Genomic DNA, 17,128 nt, shown 5'->3' with positions numbered 1-17,128 from the left:
ACAGGCCACAACATCAGTGTATGACATGGATAGGTACATGTCTCTAGAGTTGTTTCTCGACGCTCGAGCCAGGTGACTGAGCGATGTACCCATAGGTAAGTAAAGATAGGTGAGGTAAGAATAGATAGGACTTCCATTGTGGAAACTTCCATTGTTTTGCATTGTTTGAGATGTCGCCACCTAGCATGGACTGATCACGAGGTGCTGATGTTATGCCTACGTCCACTGGCTGTTGCCAGCGGTACCTTCCCGAAGCAGTTAGCAGTGGGCTGGGCGTGCAGCATGAAGAGTGTTATCGAGCAAGCCTGCCGGTGTATCTCTAATTGAACTCAGTGCTGTGACTGTGTGCACAAACTAAACAAATTCTAAAACTAAGTGAAGTGATGTCACTGTTTAACTGATAACAAAACATAGTGACGTACTGCTAGACTCTCCAGTAATCCAAAACCTAACACTATCACGTTACTATAATATCCTGTAACGAGTGAATTCTTCTGTTGTTGGTGTAAATAAACTGTATATATTGACTTGATTAAAACTTTCTTTCAAGCCTACTCATATCACGCTACCTTAAATCAAATATTCCTGCCTCTGGTGTAACAAACAGCCAAGTAGGGGAACACAAACACGTATAAGGATAATAGTGTTCTACAGAATACCGCCCTCACAAACAAGATAAATTCTTCCCAATTCTGTAGAACACTATCTCCTTCCTAGGAGACAAGCCATGTCCCTTTTCACAGTAACAACATGACCCTGGGAAGGAGAATATTCTACTACACAGCAGTGTATTATTAATCCTCTGCTTTCAAGCCCTCTACGCTTAACAGAACAATACACCCGTAGACAAAACCACCCACAGAAAAAAAATAAACAAAAAAAACAGGAGGGTCGGGGACCACTCACTGCAACAAAACCTGGCCTACTTACACACACACACACACACACACACACTCAGCCAAGGAGTCAAGTCCTGATTATCTGTGTAATGCCCCCCCCCCCCTCCGCTCTCTGTGTGCCACTCGAAAGCCAGGAGTTATTTATTATTTTTTTGAATTAATTAATTTATTTTTCTTCTAACTAGTTGGTGAGGAAATATCTACACTCGCTGATTTATGGTCTTTATTTTTCCTTCACTTGTGGTAGCGTTAACACTAATTCACACGTCATTCATATTACATCAGGTAGCGTAAAGTACCCTTTTAGTAGCGTTGAAGATTTCATTACAATAGTGTAAATGGCCGAACTAATTACTTGACATCCTTCACACATTCACCAATAACAATAATGGGCATTAGTGTTTGGATATTACACGAGTGTACAGTCTCATTCACCTGGCGAGGGTGGTATTCACGCACGTGACTTGAAAAATAATTCACTGGTGCTGACATAAGAATAAACGATCTCCTTATTACATTTTTCTATAACCCTGGTATAACACAGCCCAATCAGCATTCCGAGGACCGACACAGACAGACTTTTCCTTTACCTCCACTGGCTTCCCTGTAGTGTAAGCAAGCCAAGATCTCTCTATAGTGTAAGCAAGCCAAGATCTCTCTAAGCAGTGTTGCCAGACTGAATTATGCATAATCTGACCAAATCTGACAAAATATCTGTAGAAATCTGTAACCCATAAGGAAAATTTCTGAGGAAAAATATGTTGATAATAATGAAATTTTATTAGCCCTATGGTAACTCCACATAAACAGAACAAAGGGTATTTAGTTAATTTTAACTCAAAACAAGCATTTAGGAAGTGTAGCCCATAAAGGCGACGTCACACGGGAGATTTTAGAAATGGAAGCTAAATCTCAAAAACTTGCGATATTTGTGAAAAAATAGTGGTTGCATATCCCGTTTGACGACGTCTTAATACAACTACATGCAATTTTACACATATTACACACCCAGCATAAACCATTTGTAGCGAGAGAAGCACTGTATGAAAAAGAAAACTGCACTCATACACAGGACATAATAAAGCTAATGAGATCACATAACATATCAAGCAGTATATATCAAGCATATATTGGATAATGACATAATGCTAGCAGATAGAAACTAAATTGAGAGAAGCACTGTGTGAAAAAGAAAAACTGCACTCATACACAGGACATAATAAAGCTAATGAGATCACATAACATATCAAGCAGTATATATCAAGCAGTATATATCAAGCATATATGGGATAATGACATAATGCTAGCAGATAGAAAATAAATTGAGAGAAGCACTGTGTGAAAAAGAAAAACTGCACTCATACACAGGACATAATAAAGCTAATGAGATCACATGACATATCAAGCAGTATATATCAAGCAGTATATATCATGTATATATGGGATAATGACATAATGCTAGCAGATAGAAAATAAATTGAAAGAAGCACTGTGTGAAAAAGAAAAACTGCACTCATACACAGGACATAATAAAGCTAATGAGATCACATGACATATCAAGCAGTATATATCAAGCAGTATATATCAAGCATATATGGGATAATGACATAATGCTAGCAGATAGAAAATAAATCTGATCATAGGAGTTACTCATACATAGAACTTCCTGTAGACGCTTTCCTTTCCAAAAGTGAATTTGTTACATTGAAGTCATAACAGAATGCTCCCTTTAAAAGTTGTTTTGTATGTAGCAAGCCTGAGATGGTTTCTGTTGACAATTTGTTTCTTGCTTTTGTTTTCATTCTATTGACTGCAGAAAAAATTCTTTCTACACTGGCACTAGAATGAGGTAGAGACAACAGTGTTTGCATGAAAGCAGCAAGATTTGGAAACATTAATGCATTATCACATTGCCTTGTTAAACTTACTGTACACCAGAAATTTTGTGGCATCATATCTGAAGTAACATTCATTGAATCTAGAGAATTTGCTAGCAGCCTCCATTCAGTGTCGATTGCCTGAATATCTGTGGCAGTAGCTCCAAACACACTGATAAGATCAATAATGGAAGGTATTTCTCTATCAATCACTACCTTTGGGGTCAAAGCTCTCAGGGATTTTATTACAGTCACAGAGTCAAAATCAAACCTCTTATATATCTGGGAGCTAGCTTCAATGTAGAAATCCAAACAAGATAACCTAAAATTCTGTAGTTCTTCCTTTTCATAAGTTGAATTTCTCAGCTGCAGTGTCACTTTTACACCAAGATAAACTTTATCTAATGGAAGAAATTTTCCAGGATCTCTATAATTGATTTTTGTTAATTGAGTCTTGTTGAGGTACCCTGGCTCCATGTAGAATCCTAAAATTGTTTCGAGAGTAGATGAAACTGAGTTATACAGGACATGTACTTGTGTTGATTCTGCCTGCATTTGCTTGTTTAAGTTATTAAAAAGAGGCAACACATATTCCAAAAAAAGAAGATACAGATTGGTCATAGGATTGCATAGCCTATTTAAGATTGTTTCAGATGCAATCAATCTATCACCTAGCACAGCATTGGTAAAATATAGCTTAAGTGCCTCATATTGCTCAAGCAACCTTGCCACCACCATTTCCAGTGACAACCATCTAGTCTGAGAAGGGTGTAGGAGCTTATGTGGTTTAACTTCCTGCTCCCAATCCAATATTACTTGTCTGAGTCTTTGAATTCTCCATAACTGATCTAAGGCGTCTTCCTGGGAGCTTTGGAACCTGACACTACCTTGGGCCGCAAGCTTCCTAAGCTCCCTCGGGAATCGACGGCAGAAATGGGCAAAGTAGCGGAGTGCAGCAAAAGACAGCCACTCGCGGGCAACGATGCAAATGTGTTGGGTTTTCAATAAAACCTCAAACATACATAACTATGCATGCAAGTCAGTCATGAGTGAAAACCATTATTAAAACTGTGTAGCGTGAATGGTTTCAAATTAAGTGAATAGAAATATTTGCTTACAATGAGCGTAGAAGTCGAGCCTTCCAGCGCCATGCGGCATTCTGGCAGGCCAATTAAAGGTGTCTGAATGGTCTTGGGCCAGACTTCCAACAATACCTTAATACAGTGTGAGGTCATGACTGATACAATTAGTTCACGCTAAAATATTCTGCAGAGTGGCTTGTATTTGCACAGGTGATGAAGTAGAACTTGTCTAAATAAAGAAGCGATTTTTGGGATAGAATGTTGCCTTAACATGGCGGAATATATACATTACTCATTTTTTAAAAATAGCGACATGATCTGCCCACAATCTTTAATCTACTACTTTCCTTCAATTTCCTATCTTTTACTTCTGTCCAAACTCTTCTATATTCTCAATCTTTCTACAAGAAAAAAAAAAAAAAGGCGGAATCAGAGGAGCGGGGTAAAGGACCTCACTTTCACCTCTGTGAATGACCTATGACCTGGATAGCTGCTAGACGTGCTCTCTACATCACAGTTTCCCCTTGTTCCATAATCGCTAATAATAGAACATATTTCGTTATATATACTTGCAGTCTGTCTAGAAAGATTAGGATCACTGAAGAACAGACCAGCTGAGTTGTCTGGGGTGCTGCTCAAGGAAAAAGTCGTACAGTTCATTGGCGATGTGGTCCTCACAGAGACCACAGCAAGCCTTACCACTTGCTCCTTGAAGTTTATGCTATTTAGAAGTGAACAGCTAGTCTTCCAGTCCCTGTGATATTGTCAATTCAATAAAAGTAATCATATAGGGCTGATTTTTTTTTTTTTTTTTCTGATCAAAGGAGAGACAGGCAGACACACTGGTTATCCTTGTTTAATGGCTGTTACATTTATAGAACAGGCATATAGTAATATACTGTAGTCTGGTTAAGACATTCCGGGTCAAAAGTGATGCCTGATGTTGGCCAAATATGGCTGAATGGTACTGAACATAAGGCAGCTATGAAATGAAACGTCAAAGCGTCTCTTTGCTGATATTTTCACAGTTTTCACGTTTAGATGCATTCCATCTCTTAGGTAAACTTATTATTCTAGTCTGTTTAGATAGTAATATGCCGTAGCCTGGTTAAGACATTCCGGGTCGAAATGATGCCTGATGTTGGTCAAATATGACTAATAAATCATGCGGGATGGTACTGTACATACGGCAACTATGAAATAAAATGTCATAGCGTCTCTTTGCTGCTATTTTCACACAATTTCCACTTTTTCGGTGCGTTCCATCTCTTATGTATTCCTGTTTATTATTCTAGTATGTCTAGACAGACTGCAAGTATTATAATATAACGAAATAAATTATCTTATTAGCGATTACGGAGCAAGGGGAAGCTGTGATGTAGGAAGCAAGTGTAGCAGCTGTCCAGGTAACAAGTCATTCACAGAGGCAAGAGCGAGGTCATGCAAGACACTCTGCAGAGTATTTTAGCGTTAATTGATTGTATCAGCCATAACTTCACACTGCATTATGGCATTGCACATACCACAACACAATGATGCGTTGGAACCCGTGGCCCAAGACAGGAAGGCCATTCAAACACCTTTACCTGCCCTGCCAGAATGCCACATGCCGCTTGAAAGCTTGACTGTTCCACGCTCATTGTAAGCAAATGTTACTATTCACTTAATTTGAAACCATTCACGCTACACAGTTTTACTAATGGCTTTCACTCATGACTGACTTGTATACAGGTAATTATATATGTCCGAGATTTTAATGAAAACAATATACGCACATCGGCTTATTTTCACCTAGCATATTTGTATCGCTGTCTACGAGTGGATGTCTTTCGCTCCGCCCTGCTGCCTGCCCATTTCCTAAGTTCCAGAAGGAACTTAAGATGGGGTAGGGCAAACTCGGCCCTTTTCCATCTCGGCCCATTATGAAAAGGCAACTCGGACCATCTTGTGGACCAACTCGGACCATTCTCATTTTCTGAAATACCAAGTCGGACCACCATGTTTGCCGACTCGGACCATCATAAACTGTGGGCAGTGTTGCCAACCTCTACAGACGTCTCCGCCCTACACACTTACTGAAATTACCTTACATTTGCCTTCATTACCCTACGACTCAGGATGAAAAAACAAATTGTCATAATACTGGCGCAGCCGTAATTATTGACGATTTGATATTTAACTACAATTAAGAGCTCTACCCCATAATGAAGCCAAGAATGTCCCCAACCAAATTAGGTAAAAAAAATTCCACTGTAAACTACATGTAAGCAATACACGAGCTAATTATCTCTTTAATCACGAATCAGTAACCGCTTCATTTGAGCGTGGGAAAAAAAATCTCCAAGCTGCACGTGGCTTCACGTATGAACGTGTATTATCACTACATTTGTTAGATTCAAACCATCATAAACTATCGCACAGAGGGGAGCAGGTCGTTTCGGCCGTGAGCACTCTAGGCCGAGAGTTGTTTAGGCCGTGAGGATCATCTACCTACTCCGACCCAGGCGTTAGTGGATGATATAAATTCTGAAACTTATCTAGACGAAGACACCTTGGACAACGACACTTTGGACTGCTCTGAGGCTCATCCACCTATTATAGCGTATGAAAAAAATATGTGCATCTTCACAAAGGGGCAAGCAGAAACTTGTGGACAGTCTAGGATTTTCATACACATTTAAAAGAAAAACAAATGTTGGTGTTCATTGGCGGTGTGCAGTGCGTAATAAAAAGGTTACCTGTAACATGATAGTAAAGGAAGTGAACGGAGTGTTTATCAGAGGAGCCAATGAACATTCACACCCACCGGAAGCATGCCCTTTGACTACAAGCATGGTGTCAAAGTTAATTAATGACAAAGCAATGGATGATGTATTTCGCCCAGCTTTAGAAATCGTGGAGGAAGTGCTTCTTGAACACGTTGATCCAACAAAGCCTACTGCTTCGCTACCTGCACCGGTGAATCTAGCTCGCCAAGCAAACAGGAAGCGGCGAGCTAACAGACCTGCTGAGCCCAGTGACCTAACTTTTTGTATTAGTGAGGAGCACATTCCACCTAACTTTCTTAAATCAGATATAAGTATAGAGGACAGACGCCACCTATTGTTTGCAACACAAGAACAGCTTCAGTTACTTGCTAAAGCAAGAAACTGGTATGTTGATGGAACTTTTAAAGTAGTGAGGCGACCCTTTACCCAGCTTTTTAGTATTCACGCATTTATGAAGTGCGATGGTAACGTAAAACAAACGCCTCTGTTGTTTGTGTTAATGTCGGGTAAGAGATGTAAAGATTATAGGATAATTTTTAGTAAACTCAAAGAAATTTTAGATGGACAATTAAAAGTAAAAGAAGTTATCCTTGATTTTGAACAAAGTATTTGGCGTGCTATCCCAGAAGTTTTCCCACATGTAGTTATGCATGGTTGTGCATTTCACTGGGGACAAGCAGTTTGGAGGAAGGCGCAAGTTCTTGGCCTCCAGTCTGCTTACACACATGATAGCAAAACCTACAAATTTGTAAGACAACTGCTTTCTCTGCCGTATGTACCTGATGATCACATAGAAGGACTTTTTATAAGATTCTGTAGGAAAGCAGCTGGGTCACAACCACTCTTAGATCTTTTAGAGTACATAAACAGTACATGGATTACGTCAGAAATGTGGCCTCCCAAAGTTTGGTGTGTATTTGATCGAAGTGTAAGAACTAACAATGACGTTGAAGGATGGCATTACAGACTTAATATGAAAGCACTTAAAGGCCAACTAAACTTATATACTTTAATAACCCTACTACACACAGAGGTTAGACTTGTAACGCTTCATGTAAAGTTTATAAATGATGGAAAGGTGTTGCGTCACCAAAAAAATAAATATACAAAACAACATGGACGACTAGTCATGCTTTGGGAGGAATTTTCTCTGGGCACTAAAACAGCAAAAAGCTTACTGAAAGCTGCCTCTCATCATATTGCTGTGAATATGTAATGACTTGATTTTTCATGAAATACTCTAGTTTTATTTTTTAAACTGACTTTTGCATGTTTTTAGACTACAATTTTAATTGTATTTTACTGACTTTTGCATGTTTTTAGAGCATAATTTTAATTGTATTTTATCGTGAAATAAAAGTCAATTTTGAGCTGCTGAATTATTATTTAACTTTTAAACATGGTCCAAGTTGGTGGTCCGAGCTGGCATATAGTGGTCCGAGTTGGTTATCGTGGTCCGAGTTAGTATAGACCAGGGCCGAGTTGGTGTTGGTCCGAGTTGGCGATGGTCCGAGTTGGGGGTGAAGCCTTAAGATATTTGCTGACCGGGATAGTTGTAAGGTTCCGAAGCTCCCAGGGAACCTGCGCGAAAGGAATGCGTCAGAAAATGCCTGTTTCCAAGGCGCTTGCAAAGAACTAATGAAGACGCCTTTAGTTCCGACTCTAAGGCTGCGTTTACACCGAGCGAATCGAATCGATTCAATTCATGGAGAATCATCCCAATTCATGATTCGTCATGATTCGCCACGTTAAATTCAATGGAATCGTTTACACCAAGCGAATCGAGTCAATTCAAATCATGGAGATTCATGGCGATTCAGAATCACTGATGCGCGCGGTCCCATTTTTTCATCAGTCAAGGCGAGTCAGCCGAGCAGGAAGTATCATGCATGTGGAACTCATCAGTTTAGTGCAAGAACGACGTGCTATTTATGTTCCTAGTGATCCTATGCACCGTAATCGTGATGTAATTGCTGCATTATGGACTGATATTGCTACAGAAATGAAATGCAAAGTTTAACAGTTTTTATTGAACTATTATAGCTGCTATTACAGTAGAAATTACATGTACTGCACTCAACTATAGAAGGGATTGCTGTACTAGGAAATATTATTTTGCCTATTAAAAACAACAACAAAGCATTGTGAATATGGTTGGATACTTTTATTTCGCAACTGTAAGGCATATTGTCTACTTTTCAAATGTGATATAACGTAACTGCCAGCCAGCCAGGCACCAGGCAGAGTAGAGGGTGGGGTGTAGGCTACAGTTCCTATTATTAACAGTTGTCTCTGATTTCGTTCACTAATGTTCACATAATGTTCTTCTAAAAGTAAATGGTAATATGACAGAATAGTAGGAATAACATAGCTGCCTATAATTATTTTAATATTATCCTCCGTATACAATACGTTAAACCTAACTAAAGAGTAGATGTGATATGGTAAAAACTGGTGTGGCCATCTCTTCTGCAGCGAATATATACATCAGTGGATGTTTCTGTCCTGCCATTCGACAGCTCCACCTGGTGAGACAAAGTATTCTCTCAGAGTGTCGCGAATGGACAAAGCTTCAGCTGTAGGCCTTGTACTTCTTGTTGGTGACAGGCTCCTCATGTTTTGATGGTGGTCATCAATTACATCATCATTATCACTACGAAAGTTCATGCTGTCTTCATGGTGAATGAAATTATGAAGCACACAGATACTTTTAACTATTGCTTCAGATACCTCAGTGCTTGTTTCCATTGATGTTTTCAGTACACCAAATTTCTGAGTTAGCATTCCGAAAACACATTCTACAGTTCTCCTAGCTCTACTCATCCTATAGTTGAATACCTTTCTAGAGTAATTTAGGTCCTTTCGAGGATATGGCCTCATTATATTGGGCTTTAAAGGGAAAGCTTCATCTCTTATGAGATAGAATGGTATTTTGATATCAGTAGTAGGTATTTCACTAGGCCGTGGGATATCTAAATGACCAGAGAGAAATGACCTACCCATATTAGTTACTAAAGACTGCACTGTCACTGTTTCGCCCATATGCCCCAACATCAATCAGAGTAAAACAACACTTGGCATCAGCAATAGCCATTAATACAATAGAGTGATACTGTTTATAATTATGGAAAAGTGAGCCTGCATTAGGTGGGCATTTCAGGCGACAATGCTTGCCATCCACACTTCCGATACAGTTTGGAACATTGCATTTATCGAAAAATGCTCTTGCTATCTCTTTCCACTGTTGATGATCAGGTACTGGCATATACTGTGGTTGTAATACCTCCCATACGGCATTACTTGTTTCCTTGACAATGTTATGCACTGTAGTCTTCCCAATGCGGAACTGGAACCCAAGGGAAGCAAAAGACTCCGGTAGCAACATGTCTGGAATAGAGAAAGAGAGAAACCCTCTATGAATAGGCCTTCTGTTTCCATGTTATTTTTCATCACTGCTGTTGTCATTAAAGTAATAATAACTACTATTATGACCATCCTTCTAATCACCATTATTATTTTTTCCACAGAATCCGATTGCAAGGAAAAATGGCATCAATTAAGGAGCAACTTTATGAGAGAAAAGAGGAAATTTACTACTCATACATCTGGATCAGCTAGCATCAAAGCCAAGAAATGGGTATTCTACGATGCTATGGAATTCCTCATACCCTATGTGACACCACGAGCCACATCATGTAATGTACCAACACCCCCAAATGAGGACATAAATTCTGAATTTGATATGGATGATGCTGCACCTGATGATACTTCATCAACTACTAATATCACGGATGCATCTGACAGTGTGCGTTCTGTACAAACAGCAACCAATGTTGACGTCTGTGAAGGGGGAAGTACGAGTACGTCTACACCTGTTATCAAGCAGCCATCATCTACAGCAAAGAAGCATAATGCCAACAAAAGACGTCGCTGCGAGCTTCCAAGTGATGTAGATGGGCAAATCGTGGGGGAGTTGCAAAAGTTGCGAGAACAAGCATTTTGTAAAAATGAAAATGAATCTGACCCAGACCGCCAGTTCCTGTTAAGTCTTCTCCCTCTTATGAAACAATTGTCACCTATCGACAGTATTGACATTAAAATAGAAATACATCAGGCCTTTCGTAGAAAACTCGCCAAGGACCAAAACTCTAGCTACGGTTACTGGACTGGCCAACACCAACATCCATCTCATACTACACCATCACCGTATGCTAGTGATAGTACTTCTTCTGAGTTCACTTATCTGTGAAAGGTATCTTTTAACCCTTTAAGGACCAAATTTATATCTACGTGTAGGAAAAATTTGATAATGAGTAAAATCAATTGATTGTATCGAACTTTATTGAAAGTAAACCTTAAGTTTCTACAAAACACATTTCTATAATATATTAATGTATTGGTTCAAAAATGGACCATTGGTCATTTTGACCTTGGAAAACCAATTTATTTCAGAAATGAATTTTTACATTGTTGTGCCTCTATAATCCTTATAAAATAACAAAACTTTCCTACAGATAACTTGTAATCAATAGACGATACAGTATACAATACACAGCCATTTAGAATTGATGTTTTGATTGTGTTTTTCTTTACAGAAAGTACCTATTTTGTGTGAAACTCAATGAAGCAATTTCTTTCTTTATTTAGGCAAAGTGCAACATTGCATTTGCAGCAGTATGTGTTTGGCCTTCCTTTACAATTTGGTAGCTTGCAACGAGGTCTTTCCTTCGTCTCAACAATCTTGGGCCAGTGGCCAATTCCATCTTTTGTGATGTCAACACTTGGAATTGGTTTTGTTGCATGACCTCTCTTTTTTTTTTCCTCGTGCTCTGTCTCAAGACTGCTGGAGCGTGGTCTTCCCACACCGGGTCTTTTCAGGGGGTCTTTGTTTTGGCGTAGGAGAGAATATGCCACCTTCAACTTGAATGCCTGCAACTGAAGTTGCGATTTTTTTGACACCCCTATTGCACTAGCATCCCTCCTGTAGAGAAGCCATGAATTTACTATTGTGACATCAAGAAAGTGGAAAACAAGTTTATGGTAGTACTTGTGAGACCTTATGTGGATTCTATATAAGGCAATCAACGAATCCAGAAGATCAACCCCTCCCATTTCCTCATTATAGGTTTTGACTATTTTGGGGCAAGGAATTTCAACAATCTCCTTCCTTTTCTTGTCATACCTCTTACATGTTCCCAAAGGTTGAGCAGATGAAAAGCTTGTGAGGAGAGTCACACAACGATTGTCTACCCATTTCATTGCACGTAACTCTACTCCATCATAAGTTGTGCTTACCTCTACATGAGACCCCCTTTGCTTTTTCAACATTTCCTTATCTGTAGGCAGAACATTTCCTATCCCTTTCAGTCTGTTTTGTCTCACAGTACCCAGAGAGTAGATCTGCTTCGTTGCTAAATGAGCCATTAGTTTAGGAGATGTGAACCAATTGTCATGGTATAACAAATGGTTTGCATTTACTGGGATTGTGCGCGCCAACTGCAGAACTATATTGGATGATGGACCCAGATCCGGTTCACCTTGGACTGGCTTTAGGGGCCCATCATAAACATGGAAGTCATTCAAGATCCCAGAGGTATCACACAAAGCAAATACCTTGAAACCCCATTTGTGTGGTTTGGATGGGATGTACTGCTTTAGGTAAGAATTTCCTTTGAAGGGAACAATCATTTCATCAATGCAGCACATTTGTTGCATTGGGATGCTGCGAAATTTTGATTGCAAATGGTCAAGTAGTGGGCGAACCTTGAAAAGCCTGTCAGCATTGGGACCAGTCCTGTCAGGTGCCTGAGTGTTGTCATTGAAATGTAGAGAGCTTTTTATTTCTTCCCATCGCCTTCTGAAAACTTTGGATACGGAATCGAATTCCAGCACCCCACTCCAATAAAGCCTAGTGTTAGATATTTTGAACAAGGACATAAGAAAGACAGTCCCTAGAAATTGTTCCAACTCATCTTTATCCAGCTTCAGAGGCTTGTTTACATTTTGTTGTGTTGCATACAAATTGCTTTGTGTCACAATGAACTTTAAACCTGCCTCCATAGAACTGTGACGTGTCCATATCTGAGGAAACAGAATGACCCACTAGTACATTTTTGAACCATTTAAAAACGCCTTTTTACATTACAGTAATATAATCCAAAGTCAGGCCAACATTATAAACACATTCTACTGAATATATGGGATATATCATAATTTTTGTAGTGACCTGGCTTACCTATGAGTCGTCCAAAAAAATCATTGAAAACGGAGGATCAGTCACTACGTCCTCCCCCTCTGGTGGTCACGAGTCAACTGCTGTTACACAGAAACAAGAGCTTTTTTTCCACATATCGTGTGAGTGATGTTTTCTGATATGGTGCAAAAATGTACCACCGGACGGACACGCCTCTACAAGGGAATTTCATCCAAGGAAAAGCACGCTTTTGAAGTGGTTCATAATTGTACCAATGGTCCTTATAGGGTTAAGTTGGAGTACATAAGTTTTTTTTTTTTTTTTTTAAGTTGGAGGACAAGTTTTTTTTTTAAGTTGGAGGACATAAGTTTTTTTTTTTTAAGTTGGAGGACATAAGTTTTTTTTTAAGTTGGAGGACATAACAGTTATGTCACACATTTAAAAAGTAGACAATACACCCTACAGTTACCAAATAAAAATATATAACCATATCCATAATGCTTTCTGTTGTCATTTTTTTTTAATATGCAGAATAATATTGCCTAGTACAGCAATTCCCTCTATAGATCAGCGCAATACATGTAATTTCTACTGTAACAGAAGCCTAAGAGGTAAATATAAACTGTAAGGCCGGGCGCACATTGAGACGCAGGCAACACAGGCGACACAGCACAGAGCAGGGCAGAAAACTGCATCTCACTGGTTTAAACCTAAGCACGCATATTGACACGCAGGACAGCACAGCACAGATGCAGACCTGCACAGATGCAGACCTGTGTCGGCCTGCGCGACGCAGTCATTCGAACGCAGTTTCCTGTGCCACGTGCGGCGCAGCTTGATAGCAACTCACTCTTTAGTACTCACAATGTCGTCCACGGAGCAACTCATAGAGGCTGTTCGCCATCAAAGAGTGCTGTATGACACTAGTCATCCTGATTATATGAGAGGAACTTATAAGGACGAGTTATGGGCTGACATTGCATTGAGTCTACAATTAAAAGATGGTGAGTATGAGATTATATATATATATATATATATATATATATATATATATATATATATATATATATATATATATATATATATATATATATATATATATATATATATATATATATATATATATATATATATATATATATATATATATATATATATATTGGCAGTGTTATTATGAAAATCACTCTTGAGGTGTACATTTATTGTAATTAGTAATTATCGGGTTTTTTTCAATGAAAACTAATATCTGATGCAGATTTTATCACACAACAAAATTTATAAAAAAAAAATATTACCATGCTTACTGTATGTTCTCACTATGTTTTTTTTTTTTTTTTTTTTTGTTCACATCATTAGCATTACCTTTTTCCAGTTATTTCTTCCTCTCGTCTTTTAATATTTTCCTCGACGAACACTGTTTGCCAAGGCAGACTTCCTGTTGCTGAATTGAAATAGAGTTTGAACTGCTCTCTCACTTGAAATGCAGACAGTACATCTAGATACATTTGTGTTTAATGCAATCAGTTGATTATCGGGCAATGTTTCGAGTTCCTCATGCGCATCTGTTGACATATGTGTTCCCAAGTAATTGTGAAGAACACAAGCTGCCTTTACCACGTTATCAACTGTTTCTACCTTTATAGTAAATGGCCGCATGCATACCCTGAATCGAGAAGCCAATATACCAAAGGCACACTCAACTGTTTGCCTTGCTCGTGACAGTCTGTAATTAAATACTTTATTTTCAACATTATCCTTTGTCTTTGATTTAGGATATGGACGCAATAAATTATCTAGCAGTGGAAATGCAGCATCTCCAACAAACATATATGGCAATTCTCCTTGTACACCTTCAATGGGTTTTGGTTTAGGTATATTCAAAGATTTGCTTACAATTTTCTTTCCCAGTGCAGAGTTGCTAAAAACATGTCCGTCACTAAAATGGCCCATGGACCAATTCTCCTTGTACACCTTCAATGGGTTTTGGTTTAGGTATATTCAAAGATTTGCTTACAATTTTCTTTCCCAGTGCAGAGTTGCTAAAAACATGTCCGTCACTAAAACGGCCCATGGACCCCACGTCTATTGTAGTGAATCTATATGATGAGTCAACAGTGGCCATCAACACAATTGAAAATGTCTCCTTATAATTAAAGAAGGATGACCCACTGTTTGATGGTTTTCGGATGCATATATGTTTTCCATCAATTGCTCCACACAATGTGGCAAGTGCCACTTTTTTTCAAAATCACATGCCACTTTCTCCCATGTTTCCATTGTGGGTTCTGGTAAATAGGTTGCATGTTGTTCCACACAGCAGTTGCTACTTGACTGACTATATTTGACACGGTCCGATCCACCATTCTGTAGCTATAGCCAATGCTTTTATAGGAATCTCCAGTAGCCAGATATCTGAAAAGATATTAAGCTCGACTATAGTTTTACCCTGTTCTCTCTCTCTCTCTCTCTCTCTCTCTCTCTCTCTCTCTCTCTCTCTCTCTCTCTCTCTCTCTCTCTCTCTCTCTCTCTCTTATAGTGTTAATTGTGTTCTATTTTGTACAGGGGCTGCTGCAAAGGAAGCATGACTGAAAATACGTAATTGTCATCGTGACGCCCTCAGGAGGCAAAAGAAATTAAAGGGTACGAGTAGATCACGTGCTGTTGTGATTAAGCCATGGAAATATCAGCAGCAAATGGAATTTCTGGTTCCATACATGGCCAACAGAGAGGCAAGCTCAAATGTAACTGGGACTGACAATGACACTCAACGGACTGTTGAAGGTGATATTAGTTCCGACGAAGAAAGGAGTACAGAACCCACCACTGATTTACATGAAAATGTGCCCCATGACGACGTTCATGATGATGATGATCGCGATGATAATAGTGAGAGTATTGTGGACCCTTCAGCTCATTCGAGAACAATAAAGATGAAAAAGATTGTAGACAATCGTAAAATGAAAGCAGATATTAATTCTCTACTGAAACAATCCACTGCAAATCATGAAGAGAGAGCCAAACACAGAGCACTTGAAAGGAAAAACCTGGAAGACAAACTAGGACAGGAGGAAAGAGATCCCCTATATCAGTTTTTCATGGCTATGTACGCAACAACAGCATCACAGCACATGATCAAGCGGGAAGTATTCCGTATAGTTTCGGACGCTGAAGAGACTTTGTTAGGCATGTCTCCTCATTCCCAAGGTCACTCCTCTCACTCCTCGTATGGTTCTACTCCTCTTGTATGTACTACACCTACTGATCCATCTGCTGATACATCACAATCTCACCCCATGTGTTCACAAGAGCATCAGGATGCATCCCATGATTTCACATCAAATTATTTTATGCTCTGAAAGCCATGTGTGATTACGTTGTTTATTGGTGATGAATGTACTTTCTCTCTCTCTCTCTCTCTCTCTCTCTCTGAGTATGAAATTAAAATTATTTTTCCTATTATTTTTATTTTTACAACTCTTTATTACGTAGGCTAATTATGGAAACATTATTACGTATGAGCAGTAAAGCGAAAATGTTTATTTAGAGGATTTCTGCCTCAGTCCCTATTATTTTTCTTTTACAATTCTTTATTGAAACATTATAATGTATGAATAGACAAGCGAAAATGTTTATTTACAAAATTTTTGCCTCAGTTCCTATATTCTTCAAAAAAGGATTTGCAGAAAAATAAACTCACCTTAAAAACACAGCCAGTTTTTCTCTACTCCCGATTGGTTTCTGGGCGTTGCATCCTTCAGAGGATATGTCACTGTGTATCATTGTGTGTATATCTTCAAATTGATCTCGGCTTAATCTGAAATAGTTCTTGTATCTTGCATCAGACAGCTCAGAAGTTAAAGCAAATTCTCCATGTGTTTTCCTCTTCTCCATGTATTCACTCCTCCACACTGACCTCTTTGCTCTACAAATGTCATATAATAACATTACTTTCTCGAACTCGTTTTCTGAGTCGGAATCGGAACTAAGGTTTCCAAAGTAATTTTTGGCAACAGCCATGATCAACACTACCGCACAGGACGACAGCCTGCTTCTCAATGTGCGCACCACGCCTGTGCTGCCCTGCCCTGCCCTGCCCTGCGTCTGCCCTGCTCTGTCACTGCTGCCCTGCGTCTCAATGTGCGCCTTGCCTTAAACCTACCTTTGCATCCATTTCTGTAGCAATATTGTATCCATAACCAGACATAAAGCATGTCTATATTTTTTATATAATTTACAGCTACCTTAAACACTCGATCAATCTATTAGTGGAATTATTTTAAATAATACACTTACCTTAGGAAAATGGCCA

The 17,128-nt window shown here is 39.0% G+C and overlaps 1 long non-coding RNA gene across 1 annotated transcript; it reads right to left on the bottom strand.

Moving 5' to 3' along the window:
• Window positions 1-1,660: 1,660 nt before the first annotated feature.
• Window positions 1,661-17,025, bottom strand: LOC135099753 (uncharacterized). The gene is made up of 2 exons (XR_010268339.1): window positions 16,517-17,025; window positions 1,661-10,013 (listed from the first exon to the last, which is right to left on the bottom strand). It is a non-coding gene; the product is annotated as an uncharacterized LOC135099753 (long non-coding RNA).
• Window positions 17,026-17,128: the final 103 nt, after the last annotated feature.

Source organism: Scylla paramamosain, chromosome 4 (assembly GCF_035594125.1).
Source record: "Scylla paramamosain isolate STU-SP2022 chromosome 4, ASM3559412v1, whole genome shotgun sequence".
Lineage (NCBI taxonomy): Eukaryota > Metazoa > Arthropoda > Malacostraca > Decapoda > Portunidae > Scylla > Scylla paramamosain.
Note: the sequence above shows the minus strand (reverse complement) of the source record. Positions and strands in the feature narration are given on the sequence as shown.